This window comes from Adiantum capillus-veneris, chromosome 1, assembly GCF_014529385.1.
Source record: "Adiantum capillus-veneris isolate H3 chromosome 1, ASM1452938v2, whole genome shotgun sequence".
Classification (NCBI taxonomy): Eukaryota; Viridiplantae; Streptophyta; class Polypodiopsida; order Polypodiales; family Pteridaceae; genus Adiantum; species Adiantum capillus-veneris.
The window spans coordinates 145,468,835-145,485,137 of NC_140931.1; positions in this window are offsets into that span (position 1 = coordinate 145,468,835).

Here is a 16,303-nt window from a genome sequence, read left to right on the forward strand (position 1 = left end):
TGTGAGGTTGAGTAGAGGGAAGTCTTCACAGCTACGGTTGAGTGTGTATGGCTCAAACGCCTAATGGCTAGAAGCTCAAAGAAAAGCAATGGAAGAAGCGGCTGAGCAGCAAAGACAAGCGAAAGCTGCACAACAAAGCAATTCACATCTTGATCAAGGAGAGATATCTCCAAGACCCTCTTAACCAACTACGAAACAAGAAGATCAGCCCATGTTGAGTCTAAGACCTTCACCAATAGATAAATCTAATGAAGGAAACGCAGCAAAGGAAAAAGAACCTGAGCAACAAGAACAAGCTAGTTTCGAACAACCCAAGGAAGCTGAAACAACTGAAGCAGGACCTTCCTCTACAACAGCTCAAGCAGAAACAGTTGAGGCATCTATGAATCCTCAAGAAGAAGAAGCGATTACACCTGCAAAGCCTCAAGAAGAAGCACTAGAACCACCTCCACGACCACAAGTAAAAATCGATGCACAACAAACGAGCCACAAACCAAAATGACAGAAATTTCTAAACAACCCCAGATAGAACCTGAAGACTGGGGAACCAATGATGAACTCATCATGCATGTAAATGAGTATGCAAAGCAAATGCAACTGATGACAGACAAGATGAGAACAGCAGCACTTAGATGAAGTGCCAAGGCTAAAGAGATGGAACAAGTCATTGATGCTCTACAAGGAGAGCTAGATGATAGAATGAACATCATTGAAGATCGTCAAAGGCACATTAAAGAGCTGAAAAATGAAGCAGAACAACACCAGATTGGCAGGAGAAACAACAAAAAGAGATGGAAGAGCTGGGAGAGTTCATGACAAAGTTATCTTATGCATGCAAAAGAAAATATCAACAACTGACAGAAGTAACCAATGAACTTTTAACAACTACTCTATCAGTACAAAAGATCCAAGTGCAGCTAGATGTATCTAATACCTCCTTTCAGTACTCCGAGCAATGAATCAATGATCAAGTGGCATTTCTAAGATAGATAAGAGAAAACCCCGTTGTAGCCTCAATCAAAGGAACATATGAAGTCTATAAGACTTTAGAAAATAGGAACAAAGACCTTGAACTTGAGCTGAAGCTAGAACAAACACAAAGACGAGACCTTGCATTCTGGGTCGAAAACGACTAGGTCAAAAACTCACTGCTGTTAATGATTGCCTTTTTTGCACTTGACCTAAAGTGAGATTTGAGACCATAAGCTTGTGTGCTTAGGTCTTATAAACATGTCCTAGAAGTTTCGTTACGATTGATGTCATTTGATGCTGTAACGGATGTGATTTGTTTGCCGATGAGCGATTGGCTTGTGGCGATTTCAGTCACTTGAGTGTAGCCTGAGTTAGATGCGAGTTGTTTGTTGTTTTCTAAGAGATTGACAACCTCTTGTAGCCTCTATGCACTACTCGAGTCAGCTTCATCCCATGGATTGACAATTATATTCGTGGTTCTCGCTACATCTGCAATAAGATAGAAGTGAGGTTAGACACTCGTCCCACATTTAGCGTCGCTGTCGAGGATCAAAGAGACCTGAACTAGGGAAAACATGAGCGTCTTGTGAAGTTATCCTTTAATTTCCTTTAGAATCTCCTAGAATAGAAACTTTCTGTTACAAACCGCATAGCTTAAGATTGTCGTCTTTTGCTGTGTAGAGGTAGCTTGGAAGTAGTCGCACTTGATGAGTGCCTTTAGGATTGTAGGATTGTAGAATTAGATTAGGATTTTGAGAATGATTGATGGACGAGACAAGTCTTAAGATCAAAGCTCAGAAAACCATAAAAAACAAGAAAACGAGTGTTTGTGGACACTTTCCACAACCCCATTGCAGTAGAACCTAGGAGTAGGGTAAGTAGAATCCGATGTGGATTTCAAAACATAGCTCTCTCTGAAAGAATCAATTATGAGTTGTTATTTGAAGTTGCAAAATTTCAGGTCTACGAATAGAAATAGCACGAAAAGACATTGAGGTAAAAATTTCAAGAGTTTGCAAAAACTCAGATTATTTACTTTTTCTTGACAGTTTAGGCCAAATTAAGTTTTGACTTGACTCAGAGGCTTAAAATAGCTCATGAAAAGACTCTCCAAGGAAAAAGTTAAAAAAAAGTGTTCATTTTAAGCTTAAAGTAAATAATCACGATTATTTACTTTCAGCTCAAAATTGACAAAGGTTGATATCAGAGACTCTATGCATGTGTACAAACAACTTTTGTAACGGACCATAGAATTTGGATCACAAAATTGACCAAAAACTGGGTAAAAACTAAATTCTATACTGACTTTCGGGAACTTAAGTGTAAATTGGGAAAAATTTTATTCAAACTCAATAAAACTTGATTCATAGGCTTATATTGATGTGATAGACATGTGTATATGCTCAGTTGACCAAAAAGATGCAAAAATTTGCCAGAAGTAAATAATCGTGATTATTTACATCTACCCCATTTTTTGACTTTTTTGACCAAGTTAGCATATCACTAGCTTTGACATGTTGTAATAAGCCCACAAATCAAATTTGGTGAGATTTGGATCATTGGATTGGAAATTTTGGCTAATTTACAAAGTCAGTCTGCAGATACAAAACAGATGACCATTTGAACCAAATTTTGTCCAAACTTGATAAAACTTGGCTAGGGAGCTTAACTTGAGATACTTAACAAATCCGTGTCAAGATTGGGACAAAAAAATGCAAATAAAAAAATAGATGGAGTAAATAATCGTGATTATGTACATTTGCTACAAAAATTGATAATCTTGCACATTTGAGTATACCACAAGGTCAAGCATATCAAGTAGACCACACAAATCAATTTTGGTGAAATTTGGATCACAAAAGTGAGACTTAAGCCAGATTCTTGAAAACCGAGTCTACGGACACGAAACAGTTGATAAACTTGAATAAATTTTGTCCAAACTTAGTGAAACTTGTCCAGGGACCTTAACAAGTTGTATACTTGGCAAATCAAGCCAAAAAGTGTAAAAAACTGAGAAAAGTAAATAATCGTAATTATTTACTACTGCTACACAGAGACACCAATTTTGACTTTCGAACTTGTACAGTGTTAGACCAACATAATACAAGGCCATCGGGCATCAGATCCAAATTAGTACACGTTCACTCAGTTTTTAAATTGCAGATTAGTCCTTTGACTTTTTGCAAAAGTAGAATCTGAAAGTCTTAACTGTTGACTCACATAGCTCTATTTGAAGTGATACACATAGGCCAATCACAATAGTTAGCAAAAACTATACAGTCTTTGTGAAAGAATAGCTAACTTGATCAAAATTGATACAAGAATCAGGTTACAGACAAGGAATTGACAACTTGACTACACAATTTACAATCAAGTCAAGTGGAAGAAATTGACAACAAGTCAATCCAACAGTAAGTACTCTATTTAGGGCTTCACAAGTCTTTATGAACCTTAGATCTGGTCGTGTACTAGGAAACCAAGGCATATTTGGAGAAACCTCCAGTAGAGTATTCACCAAAGAGAGTGTTAATCAGGGCGAGCACTTGGACACTATCCTTGAAGAAGTCTCAGACACTTTTTCAGAATCAACATCTGAAATGTCTTCCTATTCGACTCACTCAGAAACCGGAACGACAGTGCGTTATAAGCGTATACTCTCTTTTTATAAGACTAATTGCCATGGAGCTCAGATTTACCTGGATCCCAATGAAGAGTATGCTATTCGCATTGATGACCATGGTATTGGGTTTGAAGACGAAATCAGGGCAAACAAACAAGAAAAATGTACATGCATAGAAATGAAACTTATTTACAAGTTTAAAAGTCGACATGATAGACAAATGGGGGTTAGAAGTAAACACCATAATTCCAGATATGGTAGCAAAAGAAGGACCACCAACTTTAGATACGATCAATTTGATTTGAAGCCTTTGAAACGGCTTAGCACAAATAATCCTAGGATCGGAGTATATTGTTGGGTGGATAGAAACGTCAAAGATCTTTTGTGGACTTCGCATGCCAAATCACGACAACTAACACCCATGAAGATCATTAATATCTTCAAGGTCAAAGATAAGGGTTCAGTAGATCTACCAACCTACCTGTTTAGAGATTGTTATAACAACAACTTTGTTATGATGACTCCTGAGGAGGTGGAACATACCAAATACCAAGGGTACTCCATAAGAGATTGGATATTGGGCCAAGGACCAAAAACTATTCCAAGAGATGACCTCCGCGAACTTTTGAGAGTAATGTTAAGAAACCACAAACCACCTCATCACAAAGAAAAACCGAGTGATACTAAAGCCAGTCCAGTACTACATGAGTCAATATTTCCTACAGACTGGTTTGAAGGACTCAGAACAGGACCAACTGCCAGGAGACCGAGAGTTGAACCAAATAGACGTATCAGACCATTTGATTTTCAAAAATGGATCAGAAAATATAGTGGATATGGGAATCCATACGACCACTTAGCAAGCTTTAAGCAAGTGCTAAGAGCAAAAAGCGTATTTGATTTCCATACTCAATTCGAGGGGTTTGGATGACATTAGAAGGAAAAGCATTGACATGGTTCCAAAACATTCCACCAAGGTCAATCATGGACCTAAAATACATTAGCTCAGGGATTTGTAGCTGCTTGTTCCAAAACAGGGATCAAACACAATACGATAGCTCAAATCTACAGCTTTAAACAGAAACAAGGTGAGTCTGTTAGGGATTGTGCAACTCGAATGAAACAATACATTGCAAGATGCCCATAGCTAGAGATACCTACAGAAGAAAAACTAGTATCATTGTTTCTAGTGGGACTGCTAAACACAGAACTTCATGCTATACTGTATAGCAAGAAGCATACAACACTAGAAGAGTGTGTGTCAGATGCTATTGTTTTAGAACGAGTTGGAGGAAAAGAAGCTTATAGCTTTTTAGATGGCTTTTCAGGATACAATCAACTTTTGGTTGATCCCAAAGATCAGCATAAAACTGCCTTTGCAATGGAATGGGGTATTTTTGCCTATCGGGTTATGCCTTTTGGGTTAACTAATGCTCCTGCCACCTTTCAAAGATTGATGAGCCATGCTTTTAAGGAATATCTTAGGAAATTATATATGGATGATCTATGTGTACATTCGTCAATCCGGGCTGATCATTTTGAACACCTCAAAAAGGTATTCGAAAAATGAAGACCTTATAGGATTTGCTTAAATCCTGAAAAGTGCACTTTATGGGCAGACAAGGAAAAATTCTTGGACTTATAGTGTCTAAAAATGACATAGCTACTGAAATGGATAAAATTCATGTTATTGATGAATTGCCTAGACCAACAACAGCCAAAGGGGTTCAAGCTTTCATGGGACATTATGGATATTACAGATGATTCATTTACATGTACGCTATAATTGCAAAACCCATGCATGTACAGCTTGATTACACTCTTTGAATGGACTGATGAGTGTGAAGAATCCTTCATGAAGCTTAAGCAAGCTCACTTCAACCCCAATATTGAAAGCACCAGATTGGAATAAATGTTCCACATACATGTAGATGCTTCCAATTTTGCCATCAGATGTATACTAGCTCAACTAGGAGACGGGAAAATTGATTTTTCTATTTCTTATGCTAGCCGACAGTTGAATATGGCATAAAACAACTATATCACCACCGAGAGGGAAGGACTAGGAATGATCTATGTTGTTCAAAAGTATAGACATTACCTATTAGTAGGGATTTTAATTACGCGATGACGCATTTTGTTAAATGTTAATTATTGTTGTTATTATCACTATTTTTTTCATGTTAATAACATATCTAATGTCATGACCTACGAAAACCGGTAGAAAACGTAGAACCGGCGGGAAAGACAACAATCCCGGCAGGCCCGGCGGGTTTAATATGAAACCCGGCGGGCCCGACGGGACAAGCAAGAATCCCGTCGGGCCAGTCGTGTACCCCCTCCATATTTGGCGGCTCTATATAACCCCTTTATAGACATCACATCACATCACCTCTTCCTCTAAATTTGGTCATCCTTTAAAATTTAGAAGAAAAACTAAAGGTAAAAAAATGAATAGTCTTAAAAAAAAAAAAAAACTTAATGTAACTCTGATCATGGATCATTAGTTCTTTTTTGGAATGAACTGATTCTTGAAAGGAGGTAGAAAGGTGAATCTTTGGGTCGGTATCTCTACATTTGGGATGGACTGATCTCATGTTTCGTTCACCGTTATATTTGCTAAATTGATTTTGCTATATTGATTAGAACTTCTATCATGGGTCATTAGTTCTTTTTTGGACTGAACTGATTCTTGAAAAGAGATAGAAAGGTGAATCTTTGAGTCGATATCTCTACTTTTGGGATGGACTGATCACATGTTTGATTCACCGTTGTATTTGCTTGCTATTCTGATTAGAGCTCCAATCATGGGTCATTAGTTCTTTTTTGGACTGGACTAATTCATGAAAGGAGGTAGAAAGGTGAATCTTTGGGTCGATATCTCTACTTTTGGGATGGACTGATCACATTTTTAATTCACCGTTGTATTTGCTTGCTATTCCGATTAGAGCTCCAATCATGGGTCATTAGTTCTTTTTTGGACTGGACTGATTCATGAAAGGAGGTAGGAAGGTGAATCTTTGGGTCGATATCTCTACTTTTGGGATGGATTAATCACATGTTTGATTCACCGCTGTATTTGCTTGCTATTTTGATTAGAGCTCCAATCATGGGTCATTAGTTCTTTTTTGGACTGGACTGATTCATGAAAGGAGGTAGGAAGGTGAATCTTTGGGTCGATATCTCTACTTTTGGGATGGACTGATCACATATTTGATTCACCGTTGTATTTGCTTGCTCATGTTTGAGTAGATTGAGGTTTATTCCCTTCAGGCTTCACTACTATGGTTGTGTGTGATTTGATTATAACACTAATGTTTGATTTGAATAATACTTGAAAGAAGAGATAGCATATTGAGATATGTTTATTGGTATTGCAGGCATCCAATAAGTATGTCTTCCACCGAGAATGTGAGCGGTGATGTTGGTGTCTCAAGCCTGGCTTCCTTGAGGAGACCTCCTACCTCGATGCCAGGTCTGTTGGTCTGTTGCTCCTGTCCTTGCTACTACCCTTGCCGTAGGTTGAGCTAGCGGTGGAGGCTCCATTCCCCCTTGTAGTTGAGCTTGGAATTTTAACTTCCTATCCTTCTCCCTTGCATAAGTCATAGCTTTATCAAAGGTATCTGGGAATTTACCTTTTACCTTTTCTCGAAGGATGGGGTAAAGCCCTGCCAGGAAACAGTCCTTCTTTAGGCATTCTGGCGCCCTTTCTCCTTCACCTAGTGATGCACACCATTTCTCCCACAGGTTGGAAAACTTTCCTTCATAGCTTCTATAGTCATTGGGTGATGTTTGGCGTAGCTCTAAGAGCTGTCTCCATATCTCCTCTGGAGGCTCATGGCGGCGAAATTCTTCGATGAAGGCCATCTTTAAGGACTCCCAGTCTCTTCTTTCTTCAGGTGCCAAAGTTTGATACCATAATTTTGCACCTTCCCTCAAGACCAAAGGAAAGGCCCTTAACTTAGTAGCTTCGTCATCCCTTCCCGATACCAGAAAGGCCATTTCCAAATTATCCAAAAAGTCTGGAGCAACCTCCCCAGGCTTACCATAAAAATTAGGGAAGGCCATAAGTGAGAGAGTAAATAATTACACAAACAGCTCCAATTTATTTTAAAATAGAGTATGGTAATTACATTTTGGAGCTTTAGCACAACTTAGCTCAAAATAGGATGAAGATCGACACATCAAAGGAATGGTAATAGTCTAGTAAGGGTAGAATGACAGGATGAGGAGAGCGCAAGATTTCCCCAAGTCTCTCGGCTCCAAACAACAGGGCTATTCTTTGCTGATAAAAGATTTTTCTATCAATACAAATATTCACACGGATATGACGCACAAAATGGAAAGGAAACATGCGGGGATCATCATTCTCATTATTGGCATCCATACTTACACACAAGAGCCTAGCTTAGTTGCACCACCTTGGGACCAATGAGCCTGATCAGCCACAGAAGGTCAGCACCTCGGATCACTTCGACTCTTCCTGATGCATCTGTGAAGACGTAAGGCGTGATGGCAACACTTTGTACAATGCTGAGCCTTTTAGCAAGCAACAATTGGATGCTATTACCATAATCAACATGACGAATGAAAGTGACACCATTAATGTGCAACACATCATCAACTAAGATAGTTTCCTTAGATTGAGATAACTTCTTGAAAATTAGCAGCAAAGGTAGGGCAGGGAGGCTTTTCACCCGGTCTCCAAAGCACTTTGGACAATATCCAAAGTGATCTTCACGCGGACAGGAGGTTGGCTTGGGATTGGTGGTGTCTGGATTCACAAAGTGCACTGGGAGCACTCGCAGACGGGCGGCAATCTTGTAGGCAAGCCTTCGCCTCTTTGCTTCAGGAGGATTTAGGGGTGAGAGTCGTGGTTGCAAGTTGGAGGTTGAAGTTGGTTTCTCACTAGCCTTTTTCTTGCCTGTAGTGGTCATGTAATCCCTTATTAATGAGATTAAGCCAAATGTTACCTTACGCTTGAGCACGCGCTGCGGCCTCGGGCCACTTAGGTGTAGAGGTGATCTTCCTCCTCTTAGTCGGCTCCTCAGAAAAGAGAGGTCTGGTGATGCTTTCTCTTCCCTTAATGTGTGTCACAGTACCTTCGTGTATGTTGATGTAGAATATTTCAAGCTCGTGTGTGTTGGAGGTTTCTGGAGCACTCATAGGTTGAGAGGAGAGGTATATCAAGCTCTTCTTCTCACTCTTCTTTGTTGGCGACGATCACGAACAAGGCATGTAGAAGAACTTACTTCTTGAATTTCAATGACATTGCAACCTGGTAACAAGACCTCGATGAAAGCTTTTAAGGCCTCTAAAACCTCCTCCTCTTCTGTTCTCCAATTTGCAAACTCCTCACGCCATTCGTCCATGTTGTAGATTGCACATCTTCATAGCTTGTGGACTGAAGGTCTGTGTAGCCCTCCTCAGTGGGGGCACCAAAATGATAGCGGGAAAAAGAGCAGTGCAATCGGGTGGCCTCTGTACTCGTGTACACTCCACAAACCACGCCTCATGCAAACAAGCAAAGAAAAAAACAAAGGGGGCACCACCCTAAGTTAAGAGGTTTAGGGACCTCACACATAGTGCACATAGGCAAGTGAGACTTCTGGCATTATGATGGCATCAAAACATATGGCAAAACACATAGAATCGAAGCTTAGGGACCTTTTGTAGCATATATATACACAAGACATCAGCTCAACAATACAACGGCATCTGATCATACATAACAAGGATATAGAGAAGCAAGCCAAGGATGGCATAATCCCTTGTCAAAAACAATCAACCCAGCAAGTAGGTATGATCCTACTAGCAACACATCAATACCTTAGAGAATGATGGCGAGGATGGTGGCCATGGAGCATGAGAGAAGACTCCTTATTTAGGTTTTAGGGCTAGTAATGTAGCATACTAGAGGGAGAGAGAGAGAGGGAGAGGGAGTAGAGCTCCATCCATAGCTCCTCGTTGTGAGCAATGTCGTCATAGCTTCGTTGCTTGGTGAAGTGGGTGAAGTGTTGGTTTTGAGTGAGAGAAGGCCTCCTTATATAGGTTTCTGAGAGGGTTTAGGATTAGGGATAAACATGCTTAAATCTGCTGATTGGGGTTACTTTTTGCTTAGGGTGGTCAACAGATTGAGGTCACCTGATATGTCACCATCAAGATATTCTCTAGAGTGATGTGAGAGGGGAAAGGTAATTACTGATTTTTCTGATTGTGACACATGGGGATAAGGCCTTGACCAGCATTTAAGAGCAGGTAAGGTGGCTGTTGAAACTGGAGGTTCTGCACATGTCAGGGGGGGACCTGCGGGGGTCCTCCTGAATATCAAATTCTCAAAAAATCCTCAACCATGGCTTCTTTTGACATGTGTTCTTTGAAAAAATCAGCATGTCTCTTTTCAACTCAAAAGTCTTTATCCCTGTTGACTCACCTTTACCATAAGATTTTCCCCTTTTCTCCTCCTGTAACTGCATTGTTGATGCCCAATCACTGCTTCTAGTAACAGTGAACTGTTACCTACCAAATACTTATGGTGCAGTAAAAAATATTTACCATGGGTAAAAAAAGTTACTGTAGGTAAAAAGTGATTTGTATTTACCATGTAGGTGAAAAATATTTACTGTGGTAAAAATATTTACTGTCGGTAAAAAAGTGAAAACGGAGTATGCTGTGCTGTGAGTCCACACGAACATCCTCGTGTAAATTTCACTAGAAATTCACACCTAGAATGGGTTATTCTGTAAGATATAGGTTGTAGGCATGCATAAGAGCTCGTTCCCACGTATCTTCTGTCCATGGCACTTTTTACTCTTTGGTGCTTGTGAAGTAGATTTTTCTTCTTTTTCGAGATCCCTTGGACTAGAGTATCCTCATCTCCCCAACAACTGACTGTGCCTTTATTGCATCTTCAGAAGGGGTCCTAAAAACCATGCATCAGTATTGCAAGATTGGTACAAGAGTAATGACACAGAGTGGTTCAAATGGATAGTAGACAATACTTGCTTAATAGTCAAGTTTGTTTTGAAGCGTTAGAGGGTTCTTGACATGTACCGTCAGAGGATGTCTATTATGTTAAAACTACCGTGCGAAACTAGATTTTGCACTAACTACTATACGGTAGAATCACTAGCTGATCGCCGCTTCTGGGATGATGTGGTGGATGTGCACAATGTCATGATGCCAATTATGCTCGCATTACGCCAACTGGATTCTGCCTTGCCTAACATAGGTAAGGTGTGGATGGCTTGGTGGAGTGTTCAAGAAAGCCTTGCAAATCCAGAGAAGCCCCAAGAGCCAATTGTGAAGCCTTGGAAGACACCATTCACTCAAAAGAGGAGAGAAATTTTGAGAAAGTATGTGCATGGTCGATGGGTTGGAGCACATAGTCCACTACACAGCGTAGCTTTCTTATTCGATCCAGAGTATTGGGCAATGGAAATAGACAAACTTGATGAGGAGGTGCTGGAAGACTTTTATGATGTGATAGGCAGGTTTTATGCTGATCTTGATGAGCATGCATCAGTTGTTACTGATCTTACGAAGTTTAAACTCAAAGAGGGTAAGTTTGGTACAGAATTTGTGCAGAAACTTGCCACGGAGCAACCAGCGTTGAAGTGGTGGATGATGAATGGTGGTAGTGCACCCACCCTTAAACGCCTAGCTGTTAGAATCCTAGCCCAATGTGCATACAATTCAAGTTCTGAGAGAAACTGGAGTACATATAAATATGTACATTCCACCATCAGAAACCGCCTTCTAAATTCAAGAGCTGAAAAATTGGTGTATATGTACTGCAACCATCGGCTATTGGCAAGAGTGCAAGCTAAGAACTACAAAGAGGAGATGCCGCATTGGACTTATGATGTAACCGATGATGAGGTGGACGAAGACAGTGAGCTGCAAGGGGAATCTCATGAAGTAGAAACTACATGTACTTTAGAAGAGATTGAAGAGAATTTGGAAATTGAACCAACTTTGACCCGTCGCGCAGCAAGCGACAGTGGTTTAATTAATAGATTATCGAATCCATTGAGTGACTTCTGTTTAAGTTCAGAAACTGTTTATCTTATAAGCTTTTTTTTATATTTAGTTTAAGGTTTAGACATTCGCTTAATAATAAACGAAGCCGTTAAAAACCGTTACAAGGCCACAAATCACTATTAAAGCTTCATAATATGCAAAGCCCTAACAAATCTTTGCATTATCACATATCATAATTGAAGCTGAAGTGAAGACAATTCACAATTCACTAATAAATTCTCGCAAGACAACAAGTAAATGTTTTCAAATGTTACAAAAACTATCCAAGTGATAGTGAAATATTTGTGAGAATATCTTCATTCTTGTGTTCACGCTGACCTTTAAGCTTATTATAGTCTTCAGACATTTTGAACATTGCATATAGCTTTTTGGATATCTCATACTCACATATAGCACAATGAAAGCTATTCATCATGCTTTGCATCAAGCATGATATATGGTACATATGTCCGCATGGCAAGCTGAAGTGACCACACCACTCATGAAAGAATGATCTACATATGGGGCAAGGACCACCGTGCTCACCAGAACCTGGAGGGGCCTCAATAGATGTTGGGCACTCAATCAATGTGGCAGCATTTTGTTTTTTTATAGTCGCCTCTAACTCTTTTACGTGGCGAGATAGCACCTTCACCTCCCTTTGCAAGTCTCTATTTAGGGTTGCTTCTGCATGAGAGCCTTGTGTAGCTTGTGATGCTTGCCTGAGTTGAGTTTGAAGCTCCTCCTTAACTTGGTTCACTTCCATTGATGCACCTTCTAGTGCCAATGACATCTCTTGCCGTGTGACGGTGATTGCACTGCTGCGAATGTCCTCAACCGTCATATGAGGTGTCCTTGAGCTGAAGTCCAATGCTTCACCCAAGACATAATGCATGTATAACATCTTGGCAAACCACAATGGACAATCCATATGATGCATAGGATGACCCATAACATCGAGATATATGTTCTCTCCATTGTCTCGTATGTCTGCATTAATGCATTGTGATAGCTTGAGTCGGCCTTTCTTGATGTTGTCATCTGCAACGCCTGGCTATATGGATTTGACCATTTCTCGGTCAAAATCCTAGAGTTCACCTCTTTCCATTGTGTACCCACTTGGTTGGCCCACTGGGAGCAACGAGCTGCAATTCAAGCGGTGTCATTCACTCCACCGCCTTGACACATGGATCTGAAACGCTCAAAAGCGTGCTTAGCCCTTTGATTATCATTATCCATATCCTGATTAAACACTATACTTCAGTTACGGCATACAAACTTAATGATAATCAATTGCTATAAGAGTAACCACCATTTTACGACAATCAATTGCTATAAGAGTAACCACCATTTTATGACAATCAATTGATATTAGAATAACCACCATCTTACGACAATCAATTGATATAAGAGTAACCACCATTTTTTAAATCAATGAATGACAATCAGTGATTCCACGTGGATTATTGCTTGAAACTTAAGAGAAAAAACAAAACTCATAGAAAATTTGTTGTCTATTGAAATATAACAAAGTGTTTTTATTACTCATACATCATCCATGGCGCATAAAACCCAAAATTTAAAAGTGCTTTTATAAGTCAAATGTCTTAGAAAATCCTACTTCATAAAGTACATCATATATCCATCAAAAAAAGGCTACACTCATTTCAGAGGGAGGGTGTAAGCATCATTCTGGCTGGGCTTCAAATCTTTCTAATTCTTCGTCCAAAAGTGTCAAGGTCTTTCTGTCTGTGGATTCCTTCCTCACCCAACCTTCCACAACAATCCTAGATATGGCTTGTACCTCCATTGAAACCTTATGTTTGAACCAATCTGTGCTGTAGTAGTTAGAGAACTCTCCACAAAACTTACAAAATTTCCATATCACCCATCCTATGGCGTACACATCTGTGGCCTTGGTCCATGGGCACGGGTGATTGCCATCTAGTAACTCAGGAGCTCGCCAAGGATGAAGCTTTTGCCAGTTTTCATCGGTATTGTTGGTCTTTTATGTCTCTAAGCCAACACGCAGAGCCAATCCCCAATCAATTATTCCAATACGGGGAGTGAGATCCTTGGTAAAGTCCAACATGATGTTCCATGGATGGAGATCATTGTGGATCACTCCCTCGTCATGTGCGAATCGCAATGCCTTCACCAAGGCATGCATCAACGAGGGAGCATGATTGCACAGGCTCTTGATACGTGTTTTCTGGTCTTCAGAGGGCTTCTCCCATTTAAAGTCTTCAGGGATCTTTCCTTTCCCCTCTTGATGCGCTACAAGCGTCGTGAAAGAGCCATGTGGAAGGGGCACTGTATCCATAAGATCACCTAAAGTTCCCCCATTGAAGTAGGGGAATATCAGAAACCATGGCAACGTTACAGAGTGGGCAATACTCCTCACAATCCCTCTATGGTTGAGATCTACCCCACTTTCTAATGCAAATCTTTTCCACTGATGCTTGGCCTGCCCTTTGAACTCCTTGGCACAATAAGTATTTGTTGCAGGAAGGAAACTGATCCCTTTGATTTGAACTTGCCACCCTGTGCCATAATCCCCTGACCCAAGTTTCTTGCTCTTCTTAATGGACTTATTTGGAATGCCCATAGTCATACTACATTTAGAATTGTATATACTGCTCTCTAGGTGACTGGCAAAAGCAGTAGAACCCGATGTTCCCTCAATGGCAGCCTCCTCAATAAACGGTTCTCCAACTTGGCTGCTCCCCACAACTCTGGTGATAGCCATTCGCATTTTCTTGCTTAGGCCAAACTGTGTGTCTATGTGGGATGCTCGCCTTGACCTCTCCTTGTCAGCTCTCCATCTAGTGTTCCAATGCTCTAGCTTACCCTTGTCTACTTCTTGAGGGCATTCCTCTTTCAAATAAGAGGCCACCTTGGGCAAATTGCCCACCCAACTGCTCAGTAATGAGATTATTGATTCGGTTGTTTTGTCTGGATATAATAACAACATTTTGCGGGCAATCTCACTGTATAATGATTGCAATCTAAAATCATCTGCAACAATCTGCGCTATATTGTCGGGATCTAGTGCACTGACGATCGTAATCAACAATTGTCTAATTTTCTTTTTGAACTCTATCATTGAAGTAGCAGAAGGATCCATTTTGCCTGCAATGGTATTATTGCAAACAACACATAAGACCATATTAGGTATTTTGGTAAAAATCTCACATTATGGGAATCTCCAAATCGACTAAATTCATGTAATTTGGGAATTTTCCACTTAAAGTGGGAAAAATTGAGGTGTGTGGCTAGTAAATAAAGTGAAAATCTCATAGGATTGTGGTGTTGATAAACACCAAAAGTCAAGAGGATGTACAACACATGGATTTGAATAATAACTACGAATTACATAAAACAAAGGAAGATACAAAAAAGATTTTGTTTACAAATTGACTAGTATAGCCACAATAGAAGCTCCACATAATTCTACTCCACATTTGATACCATATCTGAACTTTGATCCAAGTGTGGTTGATGTGCACGAGTGAGGCCTTCTTTGGCTTTTAGAGCATGCCTTTGTGGAATCTTTATTCTAGAAAATGGTCCTTCTTTGTTGGGTCTCCAGGACCAAACAATTGCATCTACAGTTTCCCACACTTGTGGGTCCTTATAGTTGACAACCCAATAACCCTTCCAACAATTACTGTAAGCTTGAGTATCTGTCATCCCACTTTTTCTCGCGCAAGGTGCCCAATATTGAATCAAGAGTTTTCTGTATTGGTGATGTAGGCTCGTTATCAATGTCAGATAAAGCCATTGCAAGCCACACTAGATAGATTTCGTGTCACTCGGAACAAGCATAAGAAAGTCACCTTGGTGCACATCAGACATAGGGTCAAACTCTTCCCTTGGCCTATCTCGTTGAGGCCCACAAAAATGATCGTTCAACTCTTCAAGGCCTAGGAATCTTTCTGCTCCTTGTTGCAAATTCATTGTAGTGCTTTGTAGGTGAGAATATTCTTGAGTTTTTGGCCAAAACATTTCATACAAGACTCCCTCTGATATGATTGCTTTTCCAATCTCTTCAATTACCTTACTCCAATAATCTATCACGGGTCTATAATATCGCGGAATACTTGAACCATTCCCTAAATTTTTCCAAAATTTTATATAGTTCTTTAGCCCCAAAATGACTTCTTCGTGGGCGTTGACATACTCCGCCATTTGTACTAGAGGTGGATCTCCATGTGGTAACATTGGCTTGCCTTCTGTGTCTGTTTTCCAAAGGTGAATACTTCCACTCCAACTTGATACACCTACATGTGCCTTATATTGCATCATTGGTGTCTCATCCTGCATAAAGAACCTGAATTGAAGCGGTTTGGAATGTCCAACAAGTATGTCTTGTCCGTTACAAAGATAGCCATCACAATATTGCTTGAAATCGGGGATCTTTGTGAGAAAAAATGGACCTGGAGATGAAGATGAGTTGTTTCGTAATGTATCCATCAAATGTGGCAAAGTATAGGTTTGTGTAACTCTCAACTTCTCTGAAAACCTACTAAACATGGCGTCTATGTCCTCATGTGTATGCCCAACCATTAAAAATCCCAGCTGGATGGTTTTGAAAACACCCCTTGCAATAAGCATTGACAAATAGGCAAATAAGTATCGATTTTTGTTTTCCCCTGCATAATTATCCAGTTGTAGCAACAAGTTCTC